Source organism: Salmo salar, chromosome 16 (assembly GCF_965601325.2).
Source record: "Salmo salar chromosome 16, fSalSal1, whole genome shotgun sequence".
NCBI classification, from domain to species: Eukaryota; Metazoa; Chordata; class Actinopteri; order Salmoniformes; family Salmonidae; genus Salmo; species Salmo salar.
In genome coordinates this window covers 85,821,716-85,844,000 of record NC_138306.1, presented here as the reverse complement: position 1 = coordinate 85,844,000, position 22,285 = coordinate 85,821,716, and the positions used below count along the sequence as shown (strand labels likewise).

The 22,285-nt window shown below is 46.9% G+C and overlaps 1 protein-coding gene across 8 annotated transcripts in view; it reads right to left on the bottom strand.

Moving 5' to 3' along the window:
- Window positions 1-22,285, bottom strand: part of dmd (dystrophin) — a 424,484-nt gene that overhangs the window by 97,158 nt on the left and 305,041 nt on the right. The gene's annotated exons all lie outside the window — the stretch shown is intronic.

Below are 22,285 nucleotides of genomic sequence, written 5' to 3'. Positions count from 1 at the left end.
GGAGACAGACTAGTGAGAGAAGTCCTCTGGTCAGTATTCTAGACTAGGAGACAGACTAGTGAGAGATGTTCCCTGGCCAGTAATCTAGACTAGGAGTCAGACTAGTGAGAGATGTCCTCTGGTCAGTAATCTTGACTAGGAGACAGACTAGTGAGAGATGTTCCCTGGCCAGTAATCTAGACTAGGAGACAGACTAGTGAGAGATGTCCTCTGGTCAGTAATCTAGACTAGGAGACAGACTAGTGAGAGAAGTCCTCTGGTCAGTAATCTAGACTAGGAGACAGACTAGTGAGAGAAGTCCTCTGGTCAGTAATCTAGACTAGGAGACAGACTAGTGAGAGATGTTCCCTGGCCAGTAATCTAGACTAGGAGACAGACTAGTGAGAGATGTCCTCTGGCCAGTAATCTAGACTAGGAGACAGACTAGTGAGAGATGTCCTCTGGTCAGTAATCTAGACTAGGAGACAGACTAGTGAGAGATGTCCTCTGGCCAGTAATCTAGACTAGGAGACAGACTAGTGAGAGATGTTCCATGGCCAGTAATCTAGACTAGGAGACAGACTAGTGAGAGATGTTCCCTGGCCAGTAATCTAGACTAGGAGACAGACTAGTGAGAGATGTCCTCTGGTCAGTAATCTAGACTAGGAGACAGACTAGTGAGAGATGTCCTCTAGCCAGTAATCTAGACTAGGAGACAGACTAGTGAGAGATGTTCCCTGGTCAGTAATCTAGACTAGGAGACAGACTAGTGAGAGATGTCCTCTGGACAGTAATCTAGACTAGGAGACAGACTAGTGAGAGATGTCCTCTGGTCAGTAATCTAGACTAGGAGACAGACTAGTGAGAGATGTTCCCTGGCCAGTAATCTAGACTGGGAGACAGACTAGTGAGAGATGTCCTCTGGCCAGTAATCTAGACTAGGAGACAGACTAGTGAGAGAAGTCCTCTGGTCAGTATTCTAGACTAGGAGACAGACTAGTGAGAGATGTTCCCTGGCCAGTAATCTAGACTAGGAGACAGACTAGTGAGAGATGTCCTCTGGTCAGTAATCTAGACTAGGAGACAGACTAGTGAGAGATGTTCCCTGGCCAGTAATCTAGACTGGGAGACAGACTAGTGAGAGATGTCCTCTGGCCAGTAATCTAGACTAGGAGACAGACTAGTGAGAGAAGTCCTCTGGTCAGTATTCTAGACTAGGAGACAGACTAGTGAGAGATGTTCCCTGGCCAGTAATCTAGACTAGGAGTCAGACTAGTGAGAGATGTCCTCTGGTCAGTAATCTTGACTAGGAGACAGACTAGTGAGAGATGTTCCCTGGCCAGTAATCTAGACTAGGAGACAGACTAGTGAGAGATGTCCTCTGGTCAGTAATCTAGACTAGGACACAGACTAGTGAGAGATGTCCTCTGGCCAGTAATCTAGACTAGGAGACAGACTAGTGAGAGATGTCCTCTGGCCAGTAATCTAGACTAGGAGACAGACTAGTGAGAGATGTCCTCTGGTCAGTAATCTAGACTAGGAGACAGACTAGTGAGAGATGTCCTCTGGCCAGTAATCTAGACTAGGAGACAGACTAGTGAGAGATGTCCTCTGGTCAGTAATCTAGACTAGGAGACAGACTAGTGAGAGATGTCCTCTGGTCAGTAATCTAGACTAGGAGACAGACTAGTGAGAGATATCCTCTGGCCAGTAATCTAGACTAGGAGACAGACTAGTGAGAGATGTCCTCTGGTCAGTAATCTAGACTAGGAGACAGACTAGTGAGAGATGTCCTCTAGCCAGTAAACTAGACTAGGAGACAGACTAGTGAGAGATGTTCCCTGGCCAGTAATCTAGACTAGGAGACAGACTAGTGAGAGATGTTCCCTGGTCAGTAATCTAGACTAGGAGACAGACTAGCGAGAGATGTTCCCTGGCCAGTAAACTAGACTACGAGACAGACTAGTGAGAGATGTTCCCTGGTCAGTAATCGAGACTAGGAGACAGACTAGTGAAGGATGTTCCCTGGTCAGTAATCTAGACTAGGAGACAGACTAGTGAGAGCTGTTCCCTGGTCAGTAATCTAGACTAGGGGACAGACTAGTGAGAGATGTTCCCTGGCCAGTAATCTAGACTAGGAGACAGACTAGTGAGAGATGTTCCCTGGCCAGTAATCTAGACTAGAAGACAGACTAGTGAGAGATGTTCCCTGGCCAGTAATCTAGACTAGGAGACAGACTAGTGAGAGATGTCCTCTGGTCAGTAATCTAGACTAGGAGACAGACTAGTGAGAGATGTCCTCTGGCCAGTAATCTAGACTAGGAGACAGACTAGTGAGAGATGTCCTCTGGTCAGTAATCTAGACTAGGAGACAGACTAGTGAGAGATGTCCTCTGGTCAGTAATCTAGACTAGGAGACAGACTAGTGAGAGATATCCTCTGGCCAGTAATCTAGACTAGGAGACAGACTAGTGAGAGATGTCCTCTGGTCAGTAATCTAGACTAGGAGACAGACTAGCGAGAGATGTTCCCTGGTCAGTAAACTAGACTAGGAGACAGACTAGCGAGAGATGTTCCCTGGTCAGTAATCTAGACTAGGAGACAGACTAGCGAGAGATGTTCCCTGGCCAGTAAACTAGACTAGGAGACAGACTAGTGAGAGATGTTCCCTGGTCAGTAATCGAGACTAGGAGACAGACTAGTGAGAGATGTTCCCTGGTCAGTAAACTAGACTAGGAGACAGACTAGTGAGAGATGTTCCCTGGTCAGTAATCTAGACTAGGAGACAGACTAGCGAGAGATGTTCCCTGGTCAGTAAACTAGACTAGGAGACAGACTAGTGAGAGATGTTCCCTGGTCAGTAATCTAGACTAGGAGACAGACTAGCGAGAGATGTTCCCTGGCCAGTAAACTAGACTAGGAGACAGACTAGTGAGAGATGTCCTCTGGTCAGTAATCTAGACTAGGAGACAGACTAGTGAGAGATGTCCTCTGGTCAGTAATCTTGACTAGGAGACAGACTAGTGAGAGATGTTCCCTGGCCAGTAATCTAGACTAGGAGACAGACTAGTGAGAGATGTCCTCTGGTCAGTAATCTAGACTAGGAGACAGACTAGTGAGAGATGTCCTCTGGCCAGTAATCTAGACTAGGAGACAGACTAGTGAGAGATGTCCTCTGGCCAGTAATCTAGACTAGGAGACAGACTAGTGAGAGATGTCCTCTGGTCAGTAATCTAGACTAGGAGACAGACTAGTGAGAGATGTCCTCTGGCCAGTAATCTAGACTAGGAGACAGACTAGTGAGAGATGTCCTCTGGTCAGTAATCTAGACTAGGAGACAGACTAGTGAGAGATGTCCTCTGGCCAGTAATCTAGACTAGGAGACAGACTAGTGAGAGATGTCCTCTGGCCAGTAATCTAGACTAGGAGACAGACTAGTGAGAGATGTCCTCTGGTCAGTAATCTAGACTAGGAGACAGACTAGTGAGAGATGTCCTCTGGCCAGTAATCTAGACTAGGAGACAGACTAGTGAGAGATGTCCTCTGGTCAGTAATCTAGACTAGGAGACAGACTAGTGAGAGATGTCCTCAAGGCAGTAATCTAGACTAGGAGACAGACTAGTGAGAGATATCCTCTGGCCAGTAATCTAGACTAGGAGACAGACTAGTGAGAGATGTCCTCTGGTCAGTAATCTAGACTAGGTGACAGACTAGCGAGAGATGTTCCCTGGTCAGTAAACTAGACTAGGAGACAGACTAGTGAGAGATGTTCCCTGGTCAGTAATCTAGACTAGGAGACAGACTAGCGAGAGATGTTCCCTGGCCAGTAAACTAGACTAGGAGACAGACTAGTGAGAGATGTTCCCTGGTCAGTAATCGAGACTAGGAGACAGACTAGTGAGAGATGTTCCCTGGTCAGTAATCTAGACTAGGAGACAGACTAGTGAGAGCTGTTCCCTGGTCAGTAATCTAGACTAGGGGACAGACTAGTGAGAGATGTTCCATGGCCAGTAATCTAGACTAGGAGACAGACTAGTGAGAGATGTTCCCTGGCCAGTAATCTAGACTAGGAGACAGACTAGTGAGAGATGTTCCCTGGTCAGTAATCTAGACTAGGAGACAGACTAGTGAGAGATGTTCCCTGGCCAGTAATCTAGACTAGGAGACAGACTAGTGAGAGATGTCCTCTGGCCAGTAATCTAGACTAGGAGACAGACTAGTGAGAGATGTTCCCTGGCCAGTAATCTAGACTAGGAAACAGACCAGTGAGAGATGTCCTCTAGCCAGTAAACTAGACTAGGAGACAGACTAGTGAGAGATGTTCCCTGGTCAGTAATCTAGACTAGGAGACAGACTAGCGAGAGATGTTCCCTGGCCAGTAAACTAGACTAGGAGACAGACTAGTGAGAGATGTTCCCTGGTCAGTAATCGAGACTAGGAGACAGACTAGTGAGAGATGTTCCTTGGTCAGTAATCTAGACTAGGAGACAGACTAGTGAGAGCTGTTCCCTGGTCAGTAATCTAGACTAGGAGACAGACTAGTGAGAGATGTTCCCTGGCCAGTAATCTAGACTAGGAGACAGACTAGTGAGAGCTGTTCCCTGGTCAGTAATCTAGACTAGGAGACAGACTAGTGAGAGATGTTCCCTGGCCAGTAATCTAGACTAGGAGACAGACTAGTGAGAGATGTCCTCTGGCCAGTAATCTAGACTAGGAGACAGACTAGTGAGAGATGTTCCCTGGCCAGTAATCTAGACTAGGAGACAGACTAGTGAGAGATGTTCCCTGGCCAGTAATCTAGACTAGAAGACAGACTAGTGAGAGATGTTCCCTGGCCAGTAATCTAGACTAGGAGACAGACTAGTGAGAGATGTCCTCTAGCCAGTAATCTAGACTAGGAGACAGACTAGTGAGAGAAGTCCTCTGGCCAGTAATCTAGACTAGGAGACAGACTAGTGAGAGATGTTCCCTGGCCAGTAATCTAGACTAGGAGACAGACTAGTGAGAGATGTTCCCTGGCCAGTAATCTAGACTAGAAGACAGACTAGTGAGAGATGTTCCCTGGCCAGTAATCTAGACTAGGAGGCAGACTAGTGAGAGATGTCCTCTGGTCAGTAATCTAGACTAGGAGACAGACTAGTGAGAGAAGTCCTCTGGCCAGTAATCTAGACTAGGAGACAGACTAGTGAGAGATGTCCTCTGGTCAGTAATCTAGACTAGGAGACAGACTAGTGAGAGATGTCCTCTGGTCAGTAATCTAGACTAGGAGACAGACTAGTGAGAGATATCCTCTGGTCAGTAATCTAGACTAGGAGACAGACTAGCGAGAGATGTTCCCTGGTCAGTAAACTAGACTAGGAGACAGACTAGTGAGAGATGTTCCCTGGTCAGTAATCTAGACTAGGAGACAGACTAGCGAGAGATGTTCCCTGGCCAGTAAACTAGACTAGGAGACAGACTAGTGAGAGATGTTCCCTGGTCAGTAATCGAGACTAGGAGACAGACTAGTGAGAGATGTTCCCTGGTCAGTAAACTAGACTAGGAGACAGACTAGTGAGAGATGTTCCCTGGTCAGTAATCTAGACTAGGAGACAGACTAGCGAGAGATGTTCCCTGGTCAGTAAACTAGACTAGGAGACAGACTAGTGAGAGATGTTCCCTGGTCAGTAATCTAGACTAGGAGACAGACTAGCGAGAGATGTTCCCTGGCCAGTAAACTAGACTAGGAGACAGACTAGTGAGAGATGTCCTCTGGTCAGTAATCTAGACTAGGAGACAGACTAGTGAGAGATGTCCTCTGGTCAGTAATCTTGACTAGGAGACAGACTAGTGAGAGATGTTCCCTGGCCAGTAATCTAGACTAGGAGACAGACTAGTGAGAGATGTCCTCTGGTCAGTAATCTAGACTAGGAGACAGACTAGTGAGAGATGTCCTCTGGCCAGTAATCTAGACTAGGAGACAGACTAGTGAGAGATGTCCTCTGGCCAGTAATCTAGACTAGGAGACAGACTAGTGAGAGATGTCCTCTGGCCAGTAATCTAGACTAGGAGACAGACTAGTGAGAGATGTCCTCTGGCCAGTAATCTAGACTAGGAGACAGACTAGTGAGAGATGTCCTCTGGCCAGTAATCTAGACTAGGAGACAGACTAGTGAGAGATGTCCTCAAGGCAGTAATCTAGACTAGGAGACAGACTAGTGAGAGATATCCTCTGGCCAGTAATCTAGACTAGGAGACAGACTAGTGAGAGATGTCCTCTGGTCAGTAATCTAGACTAGGTGACAGACTAGCGAGAGATGTTCCCTGGTCAGTAAACTAGACTAGGAGACAGACTAGTGAGAGATGTTCCCTGGTCAGTAATCTAGACTAGGAGACAGACTAGCGAGAGATGTTCCCTGGCCAGTAAACTAGACTAGGAGACAGACTAATGAGAGATGTTCCCTGGTCAGTAATCGAGACTAGGAGACAGACTAGTGAGAGATGTTCCCTGGTCAGTAATCTAGACTAGGAGACAGACTAGTGAGAGCTGTTCCCTGGTCAGTAATCTAGACTAGGGGATAGACTAGTGAGAGATGTTCCCTGGCCAGTAAACTAGACTAGGAGACAGACTAGTGAGAGATGTTCCCTGGTCAGTAATCGAGACTAGGAGACAGACTAGTGAGAGATGTTCCCTGGCCAGTAATCTAGACTAGGAGACAGACTAGTGAGAGATGTTCCCTGGCCAGTAATCTAGACTAGAAGACAGACTAGTGAGAGATGTTCCCTGGCCAGTAATCTAGACTAGGAGACAGACTAGTGAGAGATGTCCTCTAGCCAGTAATCTAGACTAGGAGACAGACTAGTGAGAGAAGTCCTCTGGCCAGTAATCTAGACTAGGAGACAGACTAGTGAGAGATGTTCCCTGGCCAGTAATCTAGACTAGGAGACAGACTAGTGAGAGATGTTCCCTGGCCAGTAATCTAGACTAGAAGACAGACTAGTGAGAGATGTTCCCTGGCCAGTAATCTAGACTAGGAGGCAGACTAGTGAGAGATGTCCTCTGGTCAGTAATCTAGACTAGGAGACAGACTAGTGAGAGATGTCCTCTGGTCAGTAATCTAGACTAGGAGACAGACTAGTGAGAGATATCCTCTGGTCAGTAATCTAGACTAGGAGACAGACTAGCGAGAGATGTTCCCTGGTCAGTAAACTAGACTAGGAGACAGACTAGTGAGAGATGTTCCCTGGTCAGTAATCTAGACTAGGAGACAGACTAGCGAGAGATGTTCCCTGGCCAGTAAACTAGACTAGGAGACAGACTAGTGAGAGATGTTCCCTGGTCAGTAATCGAGACTAGGAGACAGACTAGTGAGAGATGTTCCCTGGTCAGTAAACTAGACTAGGAGACAGACTAGTGAGAGATGTTCCCTGGTCAGTAATCTAGACTAGGAGACAGACTAGTGAGAGATGTTCCCTGGTCAGTAATCTAGACTAGGAGACAGACTAGCGAGAGATGTTCCCTGGCCAGTAATCTAGACTAGGAGGCAGACTAGTGAGAGATGTCCTCTGGTCAGTAATCTAGACTAGGAGACAGACTAGTGAGAGAAGTCCTCTGGCCAGTAATCTAGACTAGGAGACAGACTAGTGAGAGATGTCCTCTGGTCAGTAATCTAGACTAGGAGACAGACTAGTGAGAGATGTCCTCTGGTCAGTAATCTAGACTAGGAGACAGACTAGTGAGAGATATCCTCTGGTCAGTAATCTAGACTAGGAGACAGACTAGCGAGAGATGTTCCCTGGTCAGTAAACTAGACTAGGAGACAGACTAGTGAGAGATGTTCCCTGGTCAGTAATCTAGACTAGGAGACAGACTAGCGAGAGATGTTCCCTGGCCAGTAAACTAGACTAGGAGACAGACTAGTGAGAGATGTTCCCTGGTCAGTAATCGAGACTAGGAGACAGACTAGTGAGAGATGTTCCCTGGTCAGTAAACTAGACTAGGAGACAGACTAGTGAGAGATGTTCCCTGGTCAGTAATCTAGACTAGGAGACAGACTAGCGAGAGATGTTCCCTGGTCAGTAAACTAGACTAGGAGACAGACTAGTGAGAGATGTTCCCTGGTCAGTAATCTAGACTAGGAGACAGACTAGCGAGAGATGTTCCCTGGCCAGTAAACTAGACTAGGAGACAGACTAGTGAGAGATGTCCTCTGGTCAGTAATCTAGACTAGGAGACAGACTAGTGAGAGATGTCCTCTGGTCAGTAATCTTGACTAGGAGACAGACTAGTGAGAGATGTTCCCTGGCCAGTAATCTAGACTAGGAGACAGACTAGTGAGAGATGTCCTCTGGTCAGTAATCTAGACTAGGAGACAGACTAGTGAGAGATGTCCTCTGGCCAGTAATCTAGACTAGGAGACAGACTAGTGAGAGATGTCCTCTGGCCAGTAATCTAGACTAGGAGACAGACTAGTGAGAGATGTCCTCTGGTCAGTAATCTAGACTAGGAGACAGACTAGTGAGAGATGTCCTCTGGCCAGTAATCTAGACTAGGAGACAGACTAGTGAGAGATGTCCTCTGGCCAGTAATCTAGACTAGGAGACAGACTAGTGAGAGATGTCCTCAAGGCAGTAATCTAGACTAGGAGACAGACTAGTGAGAGATATCCTCTGGCCAGTAATCTAGACTAGGAGACAGACTAGTGAGAGATGTCCTCTGGTCAGTAATCTAGACTAGGTGACAGACTAGCGAGAGATGTTCCCTGGTCAGTAAACTAGACTAGGAGACAGACTAGTGAGAGATGTTCCCTGGTCAGTAATCTAGACTAGGAGACAGACTAGCGAGAGATGTTCCCTGGCCAGTAAACTAGACTAGGAGACAGACTAATGAGAGATGTTCCCTGGTCAGTAATCGAGACTAGGAGACAGACTAGTGAGAGATGTTCCCTGGTCAGTAATCTAGACTAGGAGACAGACTAGTGAGAGCTGTTCCCTGGTCAGTAATCTAGACTAGGGGATAGACTAGTGAGAGATGTTCCCTGGCCAGTAAACTAGACTAGGAGACAGACTAGTGAGAGATGTTCCCTGGTCAGTAATCGAGACTAGGAGACAGACTAGTGAGAGATGTTCCCTGGCCAGTAATCTAGACTAGGAGACAGACTAGTGAGAGATGTTCCCTGGCCAGTAATCTAGACTAGAAGACAGACTAGTGAGAGATGTTCCCTGGCCAGTAATCTAGACTAGGAGACAGACTAGTGAGAGATGTCCTCTAGCCAGTAATCTAGACTAGGAGACAGACTAGTGAGAGAAGTCCTCTGGCCAGTAATCTAGACTAGGAGACAGACTAGTGAGAGATGTTCCCTGGCCAGTAATCTAGACTAGGAGACAGACTAGTGAGAGATGTTCCCTGGCCAGTAATCTAGACTAGAAGACAGACTAGTGAGAGATGTTCCCTGGCCAGTAATCTAGACTAGGAGGCAGACTAGTGAGAGATGTCCTCTGGTCAGTAATCTAGACTAGGAGACAGACTAGTGAGAGATGTCCTCTGGTCAGTAATCTAGACTAGGAGACAGACTAGTGAGAGATATCCTCTGGTCAGTAATCTAGACTAGGAGACAGACTAGCGAGAGATGTTCCCTGGTCAGTAAACTAGACTAGGAGACAGACTAGTGAGAGATGTTCCCTGGTCAGTAATCTAGACTAGGAGACAGACTAGCGAGAGATGTTCCCTGGCCAGTAAACTAGACTAGGAGACAGACTAGTGAGAGATGTTCCCTGGTCAGTAATCGAGACTAGGAGACAGACTAGTGAGAGATGTTCCCTGGTCAGTAAACTAGACTAGGAGACAGACTAGTGAGAGATGTTCCCTGGTCAGTAATCTAGACTAGGAGACAGACTAGTGAGAGATGTTCCCTGGTCAGTAATCTAGACTAGGAGACAGACTAGCGAGAGATGTTCCCTGGCCAGTAAACTAGACTAGGAGACAGACTAGTGAGAGATGTCCTCTGGTCAGTAATCTAGACTAGGAGACAGACTAGTGAGAGATGTCCTCTGGTCAGTAATCTTGACTAGGAGACAGACTAGTGAGAGATGTTCCCTGGCCAGTAATCTAGACTAGGAGACAGACTAGTGAGAGATGTCCTCTGGTCAGTAATCTAGACTAGGAGACAGACTAGTGAGAGATGTCCTCTGGCCAGTAATCTAGACTAGGAGACAGACTAGTGAGAGATGTCCTCTGGCCAGTAATCTAGACTAGGAGACAGAGTAGTGAGAGATGTCCTCTGGTCAGTAATCTAGACTAGGAGACAGACTAGTGAGAGATGTCCTCTGGCCAGTAATCTAGACTAGGAGACAGACTAGTGAGAGATGTCCTCTGGCCAGTAATCTAGACTAGGAGACAGACTAGTGAGAGATGTCCTCAAGGCAGTAATCTAGACTAGGAGACAGACTAGTGAGAGATATCCTCTGGCCAGTAATCTAGACTAGGAGACAGACTAGTGAGAGATGTCCTCTGGTCAGTAATCTAGACTAGGTGACAGACTAGCGAGAGATGTTCCCTGGTCAGTAAACTAGACTAGGAGACAGACTAGCGAGAGATGTTCCCTGGCCAGTAAACTAGACTAGGAGACAGACTAATGAGAGATGTTCCCTGGTCAGTAATCGAGACTAGGAGACAGACTAGTGAGAGATGTTCCCTGGTCAGTAATCTAGACTAGGAGACAGACTAGTGAGAGCTGTTCCCTGGTCAGTAATCTAGACTAGGGGACAGACTAGTGAGAGATGTTCCCTGGCCAGTAATCTAGACTAGGAGACAGACTAGTGAGAGATGTTCCCTGGCCAGTAATCTAGACTAGGAGACAGACTAGTGAGAGATGTTCCCTGGTCAGTAATCTAGACTAGGAGACAGACTAGTGAGAGATGTTCCCTGGCCAGTAATCTAGACTAGGAGACAGACTAGTGAGAGATGTCCTCTGGCCAGTAATCTAGACTAGGAGACAGACTAGTGAGAGATGTTCCCTGGCCAGTAATCTAGACTAGGAAACAGACTAGTGAGAGATGTCCTCTAGCCAGTAAACTAGACTAGGAGACAGACTAGTGAGAGATGTTCCCTGGTCAGTAATCTAGACTAGGAGACAGACTAGCGAGAGATGTTCCCTGGCCAGTAAACTAGACTAGGAGACAGACTAGTGAGAGATGTTCCCTGGTCAGTAATCGAGACTAGGAGACAGACTAGTGAGAGATGTTCCTTGGTCAGTAATCTAGACTAGGAGACAGACTAGTGAGAGCTGTTCCCTGGTCAGTAATCTAGACTAGGAGACAGACTAGTGAGAGATGTTCCCTGGCCAGTAATCTAGACTAGGAGACAGACTAGTGAGAGCTGTTCCCTGGTCAGTAATCTAGACTAGGAGACAGACTAGTGAGAGATGTTCCCTGGCCAGTAATCTAGACTAGGAGACAGACTAGTGAGAGATGTCCTCTGGCCAGTAATCTAGACTAGGAGACAGACTAGTGAGAGATGTTCCCTGGCCAGTAATCTAGACTAGGAGACAGACTAGTGAGAGATGTTCCCTGGCCAGTAATATAGACTAGGAGACAGACTAGTGAGAGATGTTCCCTGGCCAGTAATCTAGACTAGAAGACAGACTAGTGAGAGATGTTCCCTGGCCAGTAATCTAGACTAGGAGACAGACTAGTGAGAGATGTCCTCTGGTCAGTAATCTAGACTAGGAGACAGACTAGTGAGAGATGTCCTCTGGCCAGTAATCTAGACTAGGAGACAGACTAGTGAGAGATGTCCTCTGGTCAGTAATCTAGACTAGGAGACAGACTAGTGAGAGATGTCCTCTGGTCAGTAATCTAGACTAGGAGACAGACTAGTGAGAGATATCCTCTGGCCAGTAATCTAGACTAGGAGACAGACTAGTGAGAGATGTTCCCTGGCCAGTAATCTAGACTAGGAGACAGACTAGTGAGAGAAGTCCTCTGGCCAGTAATCTAGACTAGGAGACAGACTAGTGAGAGATGTTCCCTGGCCAGTAATCTAGACTAGGAGACAGACTAGTGAGAGATGTCCTCTGGCCAGTAATCTAGACTAGGAGACAGACTAGTGAGAGATGTCCTTTGGCCAGTAATCTAGACTAGGAGACTGACTAGTGAGAGATGTCCTCTGGTCAGTAATCTAGACTAGGAGACAGACTAGTGAGAGATGTCCTCTGGTCAGTAATCTTGACTAGGAGACAGACTAGTGAGAGATGTTCACTGGCCAGTAATCTAGACTAGGAGACAGACTAGTGAGAGATGTCCTCTGGTCAGTAATCTAGACTAGGAGACAGACTAGTGAGAGATGTCCTCTGGCCAGTAATCTAGACTAGGAGACAGACTAGTGAGAGATGTCCTCTGGCCAGTAATCTAGACTAGGAGACAGACTAGTGAGAGATGTCCTCTGGTCAGTAATCTAGACTAGGAGACAGACTAGTGAGAGATGTCCTCTGGTCAGTAATCTTGACTAGGAGACAGACTAGTGAGAGATGTTCCCTTGCCAGTAATCTAGACTAGAAGACAGACTAGTGAGAGATGTTCCCTGGCCAGTAATCTAGACTAGGAGGCAGACTAGTGAGAGATGTCCTCTGGTCAGTAATCTAGACTAGGAGACAGACTAGTGAGAGATGTCCTCTGGCCAGTAATCTAGACTAGGAGACAGACTAGTGAGAGATGTCCTCTGGTCAGTAATCTAGACTAGGAGACAGACTAGTGAGAGATGTCCTCTGGTCAGTAATCTAGACTAGGAGACAGACTAGTGAGAGATATCCTCTGGTCAGTAATCTAGACTAGGAGACAGACTAGCGAGAGATGTTCCCTGGTCAGTAAACTAGACTAGGAGACAGACTAGTGAGAGATGTTCCCTGGTCAGTAATCTAGACTAGGAGACAGACTAGCGAGAGATGTTCCCTGGCCAGTAAACTAGACTAGGAGACAGACTAGTGAGAGATGTTCCCTGGTCAGTAATCGAGACTAGGAGACAGACTAGTGAGAGATGTTCCCTGGTCAGTAAACTAGACTAGGAGACAGACTAGTGAGAGATGTTCCCTGGTCAGTAATCTAGACTAGGAGACAGACTAGCGAGAGATGTTCCCTGGTCAGTAAACTAGACTAGGAGACAGACTAGTGAGAGATGTTCCCTGGTCAGTAATCCAGACTAGGAGACAGACTAGCGAGAGATGTTCCCTGGCCAGTAAACTAGACTAGGAGACAGACTAGTGAGAGATGTCCTCTGGTCAGTAATCTAGACTAGGAGACAGACTAGTGAGAGATGTCCTCTGGTCAGTAATCTTGACTAGGAGACAGACTAGTGAGAGATGTTCCCTGGCCAGTAATCTAGACTAGGAGACAGACTAGTGAGAGATGTCCTCTGGTCAGTAATCTAGACTAGGAGACAGACTAGTGAGAGATGTCCTCTGGCCAGTAATCTAGACTAGGAGACAGACTAGTGAGAGATGTCCTCTGGCCAGTAATCTAGACTAGGAGACAGACTAGTGAGAGATGTCCTCTGGTCAGTAATCTAGACTAGGAGACAGACTAGTGAGAGATGTCCTCTGGCCAGTAATCTAGACTAGGAGACAGACTAGTGAGAGATGTCCTCTGGCCAGTAATCTAGACTAGGAGACAGACTAGTGAGAGATGTCCTCAAGGCAGTAATCTAGACTAGGAGACAGACTAGTGAGAGATATCCTCTGGCCAGTAATCTAGACTAGGAGACAGACTAGTGAGAGATGTCCTCTGGTCAGTAATCTAGACTAGGTGACAGACTAGCGAGAGATGTTCCCTGGTCAGTAAACTAGACTAGGAGACAGACTAGCGAGAGATGTTCCCTGGCCAGTAAACTAGACTAGGAGACAGACTAATGAGAGATGTTCCCTGGTCAGTAATCGAGACTAGGAGACAGACTAGTGAGAGATGTTCCCTGGTCAGTAATCTAGACTAGGAGACAGACTAGTGAGAGCTGTTCCCTGGTCAGTAATCTAGACTAGGGGACAGACTAGTGAGAGATGTTCCCTGGCCAGTAATCTAGACTAGGAGACAGACTAGTGAGAGATGTTCCCTGGCCAGTAATCTAGACTAGGAGACAGACTAGTGAGAGATGTTCCCTGGTCAGTAATCTAGACTAGGAGACAGACTAGTGAGAGATGTTCCCTGGCCAGTAATCTAGACTAGGAGACAGACTAGTGAGAGATGTCCTCTGGCCAGTAATCTAGACTAGGAGACAGACTAGTGAGAGATGTTCCCTGGCCAGTAATCTAGACTAGGAAACAGACTAGTGAGAGATGTCCTCTAGCCAGTAAACTAGACTAGGAGACAGACTAGTGAGAGATGTTCCCTGGTCAGTAATCTAGACTAGGAGACAGACTAGCGAGAGATGTTCCCTGGCCAGTAAACTAGACTAGGAGACAGACTAGTGAGAGATGTTCCCTGGTCAGTAATCGAGACTAGGAGACAGACTAGTGAGAGATGTTCCTTGGTCAGTAATCTAGACTAGGAGACAGACTAGTGAGAGCTGTTCCCTGGTCAGTAATCTAGACTAGGAGACAGACTAGTGAGAGATGTTCACTGGCCAGTAATCTAGACTAGGAGACAGACTAGTGAGAGATGTCCTCTGGCCAGTAATCTAGACTAGGAGACAGACTAGTGAGAGATGTTCCCTGGCCAGTAATCTAGACTAGGAGACAGACTAGTGAGAGATGTTCCCTGGCCAGTAATCTAGACTAGGAGACAGACTAGTGAGAGATGTTCCCTGGCCAGTAATCTAGACTAGAAGACAGACTAGTGAGAGATGTTCCCTGGCCAGTAATCTAGACTAGGAGACAGACTAGTGAGAGATGTCCTCTGGTCAGTAATCTAGACTAGGAGACAGACTAGTGAGAGATGTCCTCTGGCCAGTAATCTAGACTAGGAGACAGACTAGTGAGAGATGTCCTCTGGTCAGTAATCTAGACTAGGAGACAGACTAGTGAGAGATGTCCTCTGGTCAGTAATCTAGACTAGGAGACAGACTAGTGAGAGATATCCTCTGGCCAGTAATCTAGACTAGGAGACAGACTAGTGAGAGATGTTCCCTGGCCAGTAATCTAGACTAGGAGACAGACTAGTGAGAGAAGTCCTCTGGCCAGTAATCTAGACTAGGAGACAGACTAGTGAGAGATGTTCCCTGGCCAGTAATCTAGACTAGGAGACAGACTAGTGAGAGATGTCCTCTGGCCAGTAATCTAGACTAGGAGACAGACTAGTGAGAGATGTCCTTTGGCCAGTAATCTAGACTAGGAGACTGACTAGTGAGAGATGTCCTCTGGTCAGTAATCTAGACTAGGAGACAGACTAGTGAGAGATGTCCTCTGGTCAGTAATCTTGACTAGGAGACAGACTAGTGAGAGATGTTCCCTGGCCAGTAATCTAGACTAGGAGACAGACTAGTGAGAGATGTCCTCTGGTCAGTAATCTAGACTAGGAGACAGACTAGTGAGAGATGTCCTCTGGCCAGTAATCTAGACTAGGAGACAGACTAGTGAGAGATGTCCTCTGGCCAGTAATCTAGACTAGGAGACAGACTAGTGAGAGATGTCCTCTGGTCAGTAATCTAGACTAGGAGACAGACTAGTGAGAGATGTCCTCTGGTCAGTAATCTTGACTAGGAGACAGACTAGTGAGAGATGTTCCCTGGCCAGTAATCTAGACTAGGAGACAGACTAGTGAGAGATGTCCTCTGGTCAGTAATCTAGACTAGGAGACAGACTAGTGAGAGATGTCCTCTGGCCAGTAATCTAGACTAGGAGACAGACTAGTGAGAGATGTCCTCTGGCCAGTAATCTAGACTAGGAGACAGACTAGTGAGAGATGTCCTCTGGTCAGTAATCTAGACTAGGAGACAGACTAGTGAGAGATGTCCTCTGGCCAGTAATCTAGACTAGGAGACAGACTAGTGAGAGATGTTCCCTGGTCAGTAATCTAGACTAGGAGACAGACTAGTGAGAGATGTTCCCTGGTCAGTAATGTAGACTAGGAGACAGACTAGTGAGAGCTGTTCCCTGGTCAGTAATCTAGACTAGGAGACAGACTAGTGAGAGATGTTCCCTGGTCAGTAATCTAGACTAGGAGACAGACTAGTGAGAGATGTTCCCTGGCCAGTAATCTAGACTAGGAGACAGACTAGTGAGAGATGTCCTCTGGCCAGTAATCTAGACTAGGAGACAGACTAGTGAGAGATGTTCCCTGGCCAGTAATCTAGACTAGGAGACAGACTAGTGAGAGATGTTCCCTGGCCAGTAATCTAGACTAGAAGACAGACTAGTGAGAGATGTTCCCTGGCCAGTAATCTAGACTAGGAGACAGACTAGTGAGAGATGTCCTCTAGCCAGTAATCTAGACTAGGAGACAGACTAGTGAGAGAAGTCCTCTGGCCAGTAATCTAGACTAGGAGACAGACTAGTGAGAGATGTTCCCTGGCCAGTAATCTAGACTAGGAGACAGACTAGTGAGAGATGTCCTCTAGCCAGTAATCTAGACTAGGAGACAGACTAGTGAGAGATGTCCTCTGGCCAGTAATCTAGACTAGGAGACAGACTAGTGAGAGATGTTCCCTGGTCAGTAATCTAGACTAGGAGACAGACTAGTGAGAGATGTTCCCTGGTCAGTAATGTAGACTAGGAGACAGACTAGTGAGAGCTGTTCCCTGGTCAGTAATCTAGACTAGGAGACAGACTAGTGAGAGATGTTCCCTGGTCAGTAATCTAGACTAGGAGACAGACTAGTGAGAGATGTTCCCTGGCCAGTAATCTAGACTAGGAGACAGACTAGTGAGAGATGTCCTCTGGCCAGTAATCTAGACTAGGAGACAGACTAGTGAGAGATGTTCCCTGGCCAGTAATCTAGACTAGGAGACAGACTAGTGAGAGATGTTCCCTGGCCAGTAATCTAGACTAGAAGACAGACTAGTGAGAGATGTTCCCTGGCCAGTAATCTAGACTAGGAGACAGACTAGTGAGAGATGTCCTCTAGCCAGTAATCTAGACTAGGAGACAGACTAGTGAGAGAAGTCCTCTGGCCAGTAATCTAGACTAGGAGACAGACTAGTGAGAGATGTTCCCTGGCCAGTAATCTAGACTAGGAGACAGACTAGTGAGAGATGTCCTCTAGCCAGTAATCTAGACTAGGAGACAGACTAGTGAGAGATGTCCTTTGGCCAGTAATCTAGACTAGGAGACAGACTAGTGAGAGATGTCCTCTGGTCAGTAATCTAGACTAGGAGACAGACTAGTGAGAGATGTCCTCTGGCCAGTAATCTAGACTAGGAGACAGACTAGTGAGAGATGTCCTCTGGCCAGTAATCTAGACTAGGAGACAGACTAGTGAGAGATGTCCTCTGGTCAGTAATCTAGACTAGGAGACAGACTAGTGAGAGATGTCCTCTGGCCAGTAATCTAGACTAGGAGACAGACTAGTGAGAGATGTTCCCTGGTCAATAATCTAGACTAGGAGACAGACTAGTGAGAGATGTTCCCTGGTCAGTAATGTAGACTAGGAGACAGACTAGTGAGAGCTGTTCCCTGGTCAGTAATCTAGACTAGGAGACAGACTAGTGAGAGATGTTCCCTGGTCAGTAATCTAGACTAGGAGACAGACTAGTGAGAGATGTTCCCTGGCCAGTAATCTAGACTAGGAGACAGACTAGTGAGAGATGTCCTCTGGCCAGTAATCTAGACTAGGAGACAGACTAGTGAGAGATGTTCCCTGGCCAGTAATCTAGACTAGGAGACAGACTAGTGAGAGATGTTCCCTGGCCAGTAATCTAGACTAGAAGACAGACTAGTGAGAGATGTTCCCTGGCCAGTAATCTAGACTAGGAGACAGACTAGTGAGAGATGTCCTCTAGCCAGTAATCTAGACTAGGAGACAGACTAGTGAGAGAAGTCCTCTGGCCAGTAATCTAGACTAGGAGACAGACTAGTGAGAGATGTTCCCTGGCCAGTAATCTAGACTAGGAGACAGACTAGTGAGAGATGTCCTCTAGCCAGTAATCTAGACTAGGAGACAGACTAGTGAGAGATGTCCTTTGGCCAGTAATCTAGACTAGGAGACAGACTAGTGAGAGATGTCCTCTGGTCAGTAATCTAGACTAGGAGACAGACTAGTGAGAGATGTCCTCTGGCCAGTAATCTAGACTAGGAGACAGACTAGTGAGAGATGTCCTCTGGTCAGTAATCTAGACTAGGAGACAGACTAGTGAGAGATGTCCTCTGGCCAGTAATCTAGACTAGGAGACAGACTAGTGAGAGATGTCCTCTGGTCAGTAATCTAGACTAGGAGACAGACTAGTGAGAGATGTCCTCTGGTCAGTAATCTTGACTAGGAGACAGACTAGTGAGAGATGTTCCCTGGCCAGTAATCTAGACTAGGAGACAGACTAGTGAGAGATGTCCTCTGGTCAGTAATCTAGACTAGGAGACAGACTAGTGAGAGATGTCCTCTGGCCAGTAATCTAGACTAGGAGACAGACTAGTGAGAGATGTCCTCTGGCCAGTAATCTAGACTAGGAGACAGACTAGTGAGAGATGTCCTCTGGTCAGTAATCTAGACTAGGAGACAGACTAGTGAGAGATGTCCTCTGGCCAGTAATCTAGACTAGGAGACAGACTAGTGAGAGATGTTCCCTGGTCAGTAATCTAGACTAGGAGACAGACTAGTGAGAGATGTTCCCTGGTCAGTAATGTAGACTAGGAGACAGACTAGTGAGAGCTGTTCCCTGGTCAGTAATCTAGACTAGGGGACAGACTAGTGAGAGATGTTCCCTGGCCAGTAATCTACACTAGGAGACAGACTAGTGAGAGATGTTCCCTGGCCAGTAATCTAGACTAGGAGACAGACTAGTGAGAGATGTTCCCTGGTCAGTAATCTAGACTAGGAGACAGACTAGTGAGAGATGTTCCATGGCCAGTAATCTAGACTAGGAGACAGACTAGTGAGAGATGTCCTCTAGCCAGTAATCTAGACTAGGAGACAGACTAGTGAGAGATGTTCCCTGGCCAGTAATCTAGACTAGGAGACAGACTAGTGAGAGATGTCCTCTGGTCAGTAATCTAGACTAGGAGACAGACTAGTGAGAGATGTCCTCTGGCCAGTAATCTAGACTAGGAGACAGACTAGTGAGAGATGTCCTCTGGCCAGTAATCTAGACTAGGAGACAGACTAGTGAGAGATGTCCTCTGGTCAGTAATCTAGACTAGGAGACAGACTAGTGAGAGATGTCCTCTGGCCAGTAATCTAGACTAGGAGACAGACTAGTGAGAGATGTTCCCTGGTCAGTAATCTAGACTAGGAGACAGAGTAGTGAGAGATGTTCCCTGGTCAGTAATGTAGACTAGGAGACAGACTAGTGAGAGCTGTTCCCTGGTCAGTAATCTAGACTAGGGGACAGACTAGTGAGAGATGTTCCCTGGCCAGTAATCTACACTAGGAGACAGACTAGTGAGAGATGTTCCCTGGCCAGTAATCTAGACTAGGAGACAGACTAGTGAGAGATGTTCCCTGGTCAGTAATCTAGCCTAGGAGACAGACTGGTGAGAGATGTTCCCTGGCCAGTAATCTAGACTAGGAGACAGACTAGTGAGAGATGTCCTCTAGCCAGTAATCTAGACTAGGAGACAGACTAGTGAGAGATGTCCTTTGGCCAGTAATCTAGACTAGGAGACAGACTAGTGAGAGATGTCCTCTAGCCAGTAATCTAGACTAGGAGACAGACTAGTGAGAGATGTCCTCTGGTCAGTAATCTTGACTAGGAGACAGACTAGTGAGAGATGTCCTCTGGCCAGTAATCTAGACTAGGAGACAGACTAGTGAGAGATGTCCTCTGGTCAGTAATCTAGACTAGGAGACAGACTAGTGAGAGATGTCCTCTGGCCAGTAATCTAGACTAGGAGACAGACTAGTGAGAGATGTTCCTTGGTCAGTAATCTAGACTAGGAGACAGAGTAGTGAGAGATGTTCCCTGGTCAGTAATGTAGACTAGGAGACAGACTAGTGAGAGCTGTTCCCTGGTCAGTAATCTAGACTAGGGGACAGACTAGTGAGAGATGTTCCCTGGCCAGTAATCTACACTAGGAGACAGACTAGTGAGAGATGTTCCCTGGCCAGTAATCTAGACTAGGAGACAGACTAGTGAGAGATGTTCCCTGGTCAGTAATCTAGCCTAGGAGACAGACTGGTGAGAGATGTTCCCTGGCCAGTAATCTAGACTAGGAGACAGACTAGTGAGAGATGTCCTCTAGCCAGTAATCTAGACTAGGAGACAGACTAGTGAGAGATGTCCTTTGGCCAGTAATCTAGACTAGGAGACAGACTAGTGAGAGATGTCCTCTAGCCAGTAATCTAGACTAGGAGACAGACTAGTGAGAGATGTCCTCTGGTCAGTAATCTTGACTAGGAGACAGACTAGTGAGAGATGTTCCCTGGCCAGTAATCTAGACTAGGAGACAGACTAGTGAGAGATGTCCTCTGGTCAGTAATCTAGACTAGGAGACAGACTAGTGAGAGATGTCCTCTGGCCAGTAATCTAGACTAGGAGACAGACTAGTGAGAGATGTCCTCTGGCCAGTAATCTAGACTAGGAGACAGACTAGTGAGAGATGTCCTCTGGTCAGTAATCTAGACTAGGAGACAGACTAGTGAGAGATGTCCTCTGGCCAGTAATCTAGACTAGGAGACAGACTAGTGAGAGATGTCCTCTGGTCAGTAATCTAGACTAGGAGACAGACTAGTGAGAGATGTCCTCTGGTCAGTAATCTAGACTAGGAGACAGACTAGTGAGAGATGTCCTCTGGCCAGTAATCTAGACTAGGAGACAGACTAGTGAGAGATGTCCTCTGGCCAGTAATCTAGACTAGGAGACAGACTAGTGAGAGATGTCCTCTGGTCAGTAATCTAGACTAGGAGACTGACTAGTGAGAGATGTCCTCTGGCCAGTAATCTAGACTAGGAGACAGACTAGTGAGAGATGTTCCCTGGTCAGTAATCTAGACTAGGAGACAGACTAGTGAGAGATGTTCCCTGGTCAGTAATGTAGACTAGGAGACAGACTAGTGAGAGCTGTTCCCTGGTCAGTAATCTAGACTAGGGGACAGACTAGTGAGAGATGTTCCCTGGCCAGTAATCTACACTAGGAGACAGACTAGTGAGAGATGTTCCCTGGCCAGTAATCTAGACTAGGAGACAGACTAGTGAGAGATGTTCCCTGGTCAGTAATCTAGACTAGGAGACAGACTAGTGAGAGATGTCCTCTGGCCAGTAATCTAGACTAGGAGACAGACTAGTGAGAGATGTCCTCTGGTCAGTAATCTAGACTAGGAGACAGACTAGTGAGAGATGTCCTCTGGTCAGTAATCTAGACTAGGAGACAGACTAGTGAGAGATGTCCTCTGGCCAGTAATCTAGACTAGGAGACAGACTAGTGAGAGATGTCCTCTGGCCAGTAATCTAGACTAGGAGACAGACTAGTGAGAGATGTCCTCTGGTCAGTAATCTAGACTAGGAGACTGACTAGTGAGAGATGTCCTCTGGCCAGTAATCTAGACTAGGAGACAGACTAGTGAGAGATGTTCCCTGGTCAGTAATCTAGACTAGGAGACAGACTAGTGAGAGATGTTCCCTGGTCAGTAATGTAGACTAGGAGACAGACTAGTGAGAGCTGTTCCCTGGTCAGTAATCTAGACTAGGGGACAGACTAGTGAGAGATGTTCCCTGGCCAGTAATCTACACTAGGAGACAGACTAGTGAGAGATGTTCCCTGGCCAGTAATCTAGACTAGGAGACAGACTAGTGAGAGATGTTCCCTGGTCAGTAATCTAGACTAGGAGACAGACTAGTGAGAGATGTTCCCTGGCCAGTAATCTAGACTAGGAGACAGACTAGTGAGAGATGTTCCCTGGCCAGTAATCTAGACTAGGAGACAGACTAGTGAGAGATGTCCTCTGGCCAGTAATCTAGACTAGGAGACAGACTAGTGAGAGATGTCCTTTGGCCAGTAATCTAGACTAGGAGACAGACTAGTGAGAGATGTCCTCTAGCCAGTAATCTAGACTAGGAGACAGACTAGTGAGAGATGTCCTCTGGTCAGTAATCTTGACTAGGAGACAGACTAGTGAGAGATGTCCTCTGGCCAGTAATCTAGACTAGGAGACAGACTAGTGAGAGATGTCCTCTGGTCAGTAATCTAGACTAGGAGACAGACTAGTGAGAGATGTCCTCTGGCCAGTAATCTAGACTAGGAGACAGACTAGTGAGAGAT